This window comes from Babylonia areolata, chromosome 2 (genome assembly GCF_041734735.1).
Source record: "Babylonia areolata isolate BAREFJ2019XMU chromosome 2, ASM4173473v1, whole genome shotgun sequence".
Taxonomy (NCBI): domain Eukaryota; kingdom Metazoa; phylum Mollusca; class Gastropoda; order Neogastropoda; family Buccinidae; genus Babylonia; species Babylonia areolata.
Window position 1 is genome coordinate 70,568,081 of NC_134877.1, and position 7,500 is coordinate 70,575,580.

The 7,500-nt window shown below is 48.3% G+C and overlaps 1 protein-coding gene and 1 long non-coding RNA gene across 7 annotated transcripts in view; both read left to right on the plus strand.

Annotated features, from left to right (window-relative positions):
• Positions 1-1,616, plus strand: part of LOC143276789 (uncharacterized) — a 1,879-nt gene extending 263 nt beyond the window's left edge. The window contains exons 2-3 of the long non-coding RNA XR_013053635.1: positions 1-203; positions 1,188-1,616. This is a non-coding gene — a long non-coding RNA (uncharacterized LOC143276789). The remainder of the gene's footprint in view (positions 204-1,187) is intronic.
• The window catches only part of LOC143276742 (uncharacterized), a 112,047-nt gene that overhangs the window by 76,834 nt on the left and 27,713 nt on the right, over positions 1-7,500 (plus strand). The gene's annotated exons all lie outside the window — the stretch shown is intronic.

Sequence of the window (7,500 nt, forward strand, 5' to 3'; positions counted from 1 at the left end):
ATCTGGTAATCTGAAAACCAACAATTTGCCCGAAGAACTGGACTAAGAAACAAAACAACAACAACAACAACAAACCACGTATCGCTGGAACAGTTTGGCTGGTCAGTCGGTGATGTGAGGTTTGTGGAAAATACCGTTCCCACACTGGGAGACATGGAGTGAAAATCTGTGCTGTGGTGAGGGGGGCTGGACTGTGTTTGTCGGTGAGAGATCAGGACTCTCTCTCTCTCTGTCTCTCGTGTATGTGTGTGTGTGTGTCTGTGTGTGTCTGTGTGTATCTGTGCGTGTCTGTGTGTCTGTGTCTGTGTCGGTGTCGGTGTGTGATGGACACATAGGTTTCGACAAAATGGGATAAAGCTGTTCATCAGGTGTGTTCCTTAGCCGACGAGCGAGTGGGAAAGAGAGAGAGACAGGCAGACAGAGGAGGGAGAGACAGACAGACAGACATGGATACAAAGAGAGACATGAAGAATCAGGGGCAGAAAGAGAGAGTGGGGGAGAGAGAGAGAGACAGAGTGGAGGAGAGAGAGACAGAGAGGGAGGGAGAGAGACAGAGAGGGAGGGAGAGAGAGAGAGAGCCAGAGAGGGGAGAGAGAGGGATGGAGAGAGAGAAACAGAGAGAGAGAGAGACAGAGAGGGAGGGAGAGAGAGAGACAGAGAGAGAGAGAGACAGAGAGGGAGGGAGAGAGAGAGGAGAGGTAGACGACATGGTGATGAAGTGAAAACTGCACATCATTGCAGAAGCCGGACAGAAGATGAGAGTGGATGTCCGTATGACTGTGGCCTTCATGGTGTGTTGTCTGTGCGCGCACACACACACACACACACACGCACACACACACACACACACACACACACACACACACACACACACACACGAGAGAGAGAGAGAGAGAGAGAGAGAGTGTGTTTGTTTGTTGTTGTGTGTGTGTGTGTGTGTGCTCTGTTCGTGTGCCTGTGGTAAGTGGTGCCGGTGTGTGGACTGAAGAACTAGTCAGGCCAGTCAGCATGCATGCAGGGCCGGGTGGATATCGATCTCCTGTGATGTCTCCCTCCACCCTCTCCACCCGACAGTTGTGTGGTGTCAGTGTAAGCCAGTCTGTGGAGGTGTAGAAAACCAGCTGCAATTGTAGCTGGCCTTTTTTAGACAGCTCTTTCTCGGTCTCTCTCTCTCTCTTATGAAGAAGGCCCAGTGTGTTTTTTAAGCGCCGTGTCCCGCCCTTATTGATTCAATCCATGAATGGAAACGACACTGACCCGGACCAAAACTAAACCCCAATTCCATTATGGAGGGGGAGTGAGTGTGTAGACATTGAGACAAGGGCCCCTCTGTTTCGTTGGACAGCTGGAGTGGCCCTTCTGCTTGGTGATCTATGTATATAACATGGAAACCTGTTGGATGGAAGGAGTACAATATTCAGCAGTGAGACTGCCGGGTGTGATGGTCCTGGAAATTGAGCTGCGGATGTGAGACTGCTGGAAGTGAGAGTGTCAAAAGTGGGATTACTGAAAAGTGATAATACTACTGGATGTGAGACTGATAAAAGTGATGATGCTGGATGTGAGACTGATAAAAGTGATAACACTGGGTGTGAGACTGATAAAGCTGTGACCACTAAAAGTGATCACACTGCAAGTGAAACCACTGCTAAAAATGACGATACCGGAAGTGATACTGTTTCCTGCCCAACCTGCCCCCGGCCAAACAGTGAAGAACAGCAACGAACAACCGTCACTATTGTCTGTTTTGGGCCACCCTGTCAATGTTTTGGGCCACCCTGTCAATGTTTTGGGTCAGGCCCTAAACGTTTTGGGTCAGAGCCTCTGAAAGTTTTGGGTCGGCCTGTGGATGGTGTCTTTCAGCGTCCTCAGTTGTCCTTGGACTGTTCCCGGACAGGTGTTCTGTGGCCGTCCTATCTCCTGGATGTGATACAACTGTAAGTGATGTGACAGAAGGGAGACAACTGTAAGCGATGTGACAGAAGGGAGACAACTGTAAGCGATGTGACTGGACAGATCCGTTCAATGACAATACATCACCAACAACAACAACAACAACAGCTGCAGCAGCAACAACACGGATTACAGAGACGACAACAACAACAACAGCACCAGCAACAAGGTATTCCACGATGGACAGCAGTCACAACAGCAACAACAGCAGGACGATATCTGAGGAGGCAGAAAGCCTGTGATCCAACCCTCGTCACTCCTCTCTCCCTCCCCACTGTCCCGCCCCTCCCCCCACTGCCCCCACCCCCTCTCCCCACTGCCCCCACCCCCTCTCCCCACTGCCCCCACCCCTCTCCCCACTGCCCCCACCCCCTCTCCCCACTGCCCCACCCCCTCCCCCCACTGCCCTCACCCCCCCACCCCTTCCCCCCACTGCCCCACCCCCTCTCCCCACTGCCCCCACCCCCCACCCCCTCTCCCCACTGCCCCCACCCCTCCCCCCACTGCCCCGTCCCGTTCTCAACACCGTGGGGCTTCTGGCATCATCATCATCATCATCATCGTCGCTGGTCCGTCCTTGGTGGTGGCCATGTTCCGGAGAAGGAAGAAACACGTCAGTCTGATGAGCGGCAGTAACGGTCAGCTGTCCCAACTGCCACTGTCCACTGCTGGCTACTTCAGCTACAGCACGGGTGACCTCAGCACCCAGCCTCAGGTAATGGTCAGTGACGCCATCATGATGTTGGAAGTGTACGTCCCCCTGCAGGTGGGAGCAAAGTGTGGGTGGTGCGCGCTGCTCTCTTCTGGCGACTCGCTCTCCCCGTGGAGAGCAGCCCGTTTCACACCGAGCGAGTTGCTGTGATCCACAGTTCACTGCACTACACTGTCTCAAACCCTCTCGTTTTCTTCTCTCTCTTCTCTTTTTTTAAATTTTTTTTTTAACACCTAACTCCTGGGTACGAAGGCCGTGGTTATGATTTGATTTTAGTGCTGCTGATGTTGATGTTGGTAAAGACAACACGTGGGCTCCTCTTGTGTGTGTGTGTGTGTGTGTGTGTGTGTGTGTGTGTGTGTGTCTGTGTGTGTCTGTGTCTGTGTGTGTCTGTGTCTGTGTGTGTCTGTGTTTGTGTCTGTGTTCCGTGGTGTGTGTCTATGTTCCGTGGTGTCGGTGCAGGCAGGTGAAGACACATGGTGACGGTTCTCCCGCGGATGTCGTCTGCTTTCCTCTCTTGTTCCCTTTTACTCTCCCTCCCCTCCTCCCTCCCCCTCCTCCCTTCTCCCTCCCCCTCCTCCCTACCCCCTCCTCCTCCCTACCTTCCACCCTCCCCTCCTCCTCAAAGCCCTCTCTCCTTTTATTGCGCGTGTGCGTGTGTGTGTGTCGTTGAGTGTGTCTGTGTTTGGGGGTGGGGGGGATTTGGGGGGGGGGGGTGCTAGGGGGAGGGGGGAGGGGGACGTGCGTGTTTGCGCGTGCATTTCAGCACACGTGCTGTGTGCCCCAAACAAGGTGACGTGTGTCTGTCTTGTGGACAGTGCAGCCCATGTGGCGGTTCCCGACCTCTCAAGCCAGCAGCTAGCTGTTTGGCGTTTATAGCAAAAACAAGCAAATCAACACGTATTGGTTATGAAGAGCTTGCACACACCGTATACCTGACATAGGTGACTAAAATAAAAGATAAATGAGTAGGCAGACAGGTCTCTATATAAATAAACAAATAAACGAATGAATGAATGAATATATAAATAAATGACTAAATAGATAAATGATTGAAAAAAAAAACCCGCAAAAAATAAAATAAAATAAAAACTAGCAAACAGGCAAACAATATAAAACAGTTAACCACGTTGCTTAACTCTCCCCACCCCCACCCAGCCACCCCCACCCCAATGTATCGCTAAATTATCGCTCACCACCAAAAGGACCATAATAATGGCTAGTGTGTGTGTATACTAGGCTGTTATTGTGAATGGCCATGAAGTCACCGATCTTCATGACTGAGTAATCAGCTCATTTAGTGTAGGCATTTATAAACGTATAGTTCACACAGTCTGTCTGTCTCTCCTTCTCCGACGCAGAGAAACGTTGGTCGGTTGCGATTTGCGCATAAAAATAGAAGGAAATTATGGCGGAAAAGAAGGATAAAAAAAAAAGACAAGAGGCAAGGCCTTCAAACTCACTTGTGATACACTTAAAAAAATCTAATCGTTAAAATGTGTTCTGTATTTGTTATTATAAAGCTTCGGGTTAAAAGAAAGAAAAAAAAAAAGCCTAACGGCAAATTCGAACTCCGCGTGTTCAGATGAGAAGAAACTGTCTTATCCATTACACTATTGTGGCTCCTTAACTAACGTTCACAAATATAATATTTAAACATGCTTTTTTTTTTTTTAAAGGGCGATAAATCGATTGCGGTATTCGCAGTGAGAACGCTGTTCAAATCATATTATTCTGGTGTATCGTGGGCATTCAAAAAATCTTTAAGGACAATTAAAAATTCTTTTTAAGTCCGCGGTAAAGGAGACGTGGCTATCGCCGCAATCACACTGCAGCATTTAGCTGTTTTCTCTGGATCTAGATAGATGTGCAAGTTTAGTTACACCCTGTTGACATGGTCAATTCAATTTCTCTTTTATGTTCATTCTAGTTTTATAGTTTTAACTCTCTCCATACGAACGGCGAAAGATACGACGTTAACAGCGTTTCACCCCAGTTACCACCATCAAAATATTACAAGTGGAAGGCTCTTATACTGAAGAGGTGAATGTTGACAAAGAATACCACAATTCTGACGACGGAAGCTAAAGGTTGGGTCATTCAGACACCCACTGGACATCCGAGGGGTCTGTGTAGAGGAGAAGAGAGGACTGGCCGTACTGAGTGAGTTAAAGTTGATATGAAAATTGAGTACTTTGTTAAACTAATAACATGTAGAGCCAAGTACAAGTACTTCTAAAAGTTGTATGAAGTGAAAAGGACTTCATTTTGAGACAAGTCAAGACTGGAAATTTTTGCGGTTAACCAATTCAAGGGTATTAACTCTCATGGTTTATTATTGTTAACTGTGAATTCCGACTGATTCTATGGATATCTGTATGGCTGTTTGGGGCATAATCCAGTAAGTGATGAGGCGTTCACAAATCGTTTTCTGAATAAACATTTAACGGTCTCCTTCTCCAACTTTCCATCACATGTTATCGTGTATTGTCGATTGAATATAAGATTGAACGGGCAGGTCAACAACTTGAAACAAAATGGCGTCGTTCGCGTTCGCGAAGAATATGAGCACGCGCTTTGAATATGTATAAATATGTGTACGCAATTGATTTTTGCCCATGACCTTCAGGGCTCAGCCAATAGATCTATGAAGTCCACTCGTCGTATTGATTTTAGTATTTTCCGAAAAAGACCACTTGGGCGAATGAACATAGTGAAAGCCCTGTACACTGAGAGTAAAACACAAGCTTTTTATGTATTGAGTATAATTTCAAAATGTAATGTTTAAGATGAGAAAGATCAGTTTAAAGCAAATAAAGTCTCCTAGCATTAATTACAGATTAATTTCCCTTTTTTCCTATCTGCACCAAAACGTTTGCAAAATAAATATAACTTCCATGCTCAGCAAAAGAAGTTCCTGTTTGAACAAAACAAAAAACAAAAAAAAACAAAAACAAAAAAAGACTGCTTTGTTGTTGTCAGATTATCAAATCAAAGTGCCAAGTTTAGAGAATAACAAAAAAAAAATAAAAAAATATAACAGTAAATGCAGTTTGCATATAATTAGGCTTCATTTTTTAAAACTTTTTCTGCCCATCCCAGAGATGCAATATTGTTTTAAACAAGATAACTGGAAAGAACTGAATTTTTCCTATTTTTATGCCTAATTTGGCGTCAACTGACAAAGTATTTGCAGAGAAAATGGCAATGTTAAAGTTTAACACACACACACACACACAGAGACAACCAAACACCGGGCTAAAATATAGACTCACTTTGTTTACACAAGTGAGTCAAAAAAGAAGAAAAGAACAAAAATTACGGGGGGGGGGGGTCTCAAACGTGAAGGCTCGTATTCAAAATTATGTTCTGCTCTGGTGGAGCCTTAAGTGCATGGGCGTGAGTGAGTGTGTGTGAGTGTGTGTGTTTGGGTTGGGGTGGGGGTTCGGGTGTGTGTGTGTGGGGGGGGGGGGGGGGGGGGGGGAGTAGTGTATTACACTCTATCAGCTTTTTTTTTTTTCTTTTTCTTTTTTTTTGCATAGCGGTACTTGGTTAGTGACAGGGGGAGCTCGACAAAAAAAGAAAAGAAAAAGACATTGCCTTGCGTGGAGGGGAAGGGGAGGGGGAAGGAAGGCGGAACTTACCCCCCCTCCCCTCCCTCCTCCCTCATCACCACCCTTTGCTTGCATTGGATTGTGCTGGGAGTACAGTTTGTGATTTCATCCCCCCCCCCCCCACTCCCCGCCCACTGTTCGTGTTCATCAGGCATGGTCACGGTCACGTCAGTGAGCACGACACCGCCACGTTGTTCTTCCTGTAGCCTCTCCCTTCCTCCCTCCACCCCATTCCTCCATCCCCCCAGCGCACACACACACACACACACACACACACTCATTCACGCTCATGCACTGAAGGTTTGAAGGAAGCAGAAGGAAAGGAATACGAGACTTCCGGTTCGTGATAATCCAGCAGTCATGATGAACCACCACACACACCTCTCCCCCAACACTGCTCACACTGCCTTCATTCCAATCCCTCTCAACACTCCCAAGGCAAGCAATAAATAAGGAAATTAATAACTAACTAAATAAATAAATATAGTATACCAGCATAGATATATCTAAAAATTCGCAGCTGCTGGCTCGAGAGAAGTCTTTGGTTCTGAAATCACGCGCGCGAACGCATGCACGCTCGTACACACACACACACACACACACACACACACACACACACACAACACCCCCCTCTCCATACCCAACCTTCATCCCTATCCCCCAACCATCGTCCCCCCCCCCTCCCCCTCTCTCCCCTCTCTCCCCCTCTCTCCCCTCTCTCTTCCCCCTCTCTCCCCTCTCTCCTCCTCTCTTCCCCCTCTCTCCCCTCTCTCCCTCTCTCCCCACTCCCTCTCCCCCTCCCCCCCCACGCCCCTCCCCCCCTCTCTCCCCTCTCTCCCTCTCTCCCCACTCCCTCTCCCCCCCCCCTCCCCACGCCCCTCCCCCCCCTCTCTCCCCTCTCTCCTCCTCTCTTCCCCCTCTCCCCACTCCCTCCCCCCCTCCCCCACACGCCCCTCCCCCCCCTCTCTCCCCTCTCTCCCTCTCTCTTCCCCCTCTCCCCCCCCCCACCCCCCACACGCCCCTCCCCCTCTCTCTCTTTCCCCAGCTGAGCCCTGCAGGAAGTGATTTCTTTTCCTGCCACACGTGTTTTTGTCTCTGTTGTCTCCAAGACATGACGACGAGACAGTTTCCCGTGACCTCAGTGTTCATCCCCAGACAACTGGAAAAAAGAACACTGCTACTGCTACTTCTACTGCAACTGTTGCTGCTGCTACTGTTGTT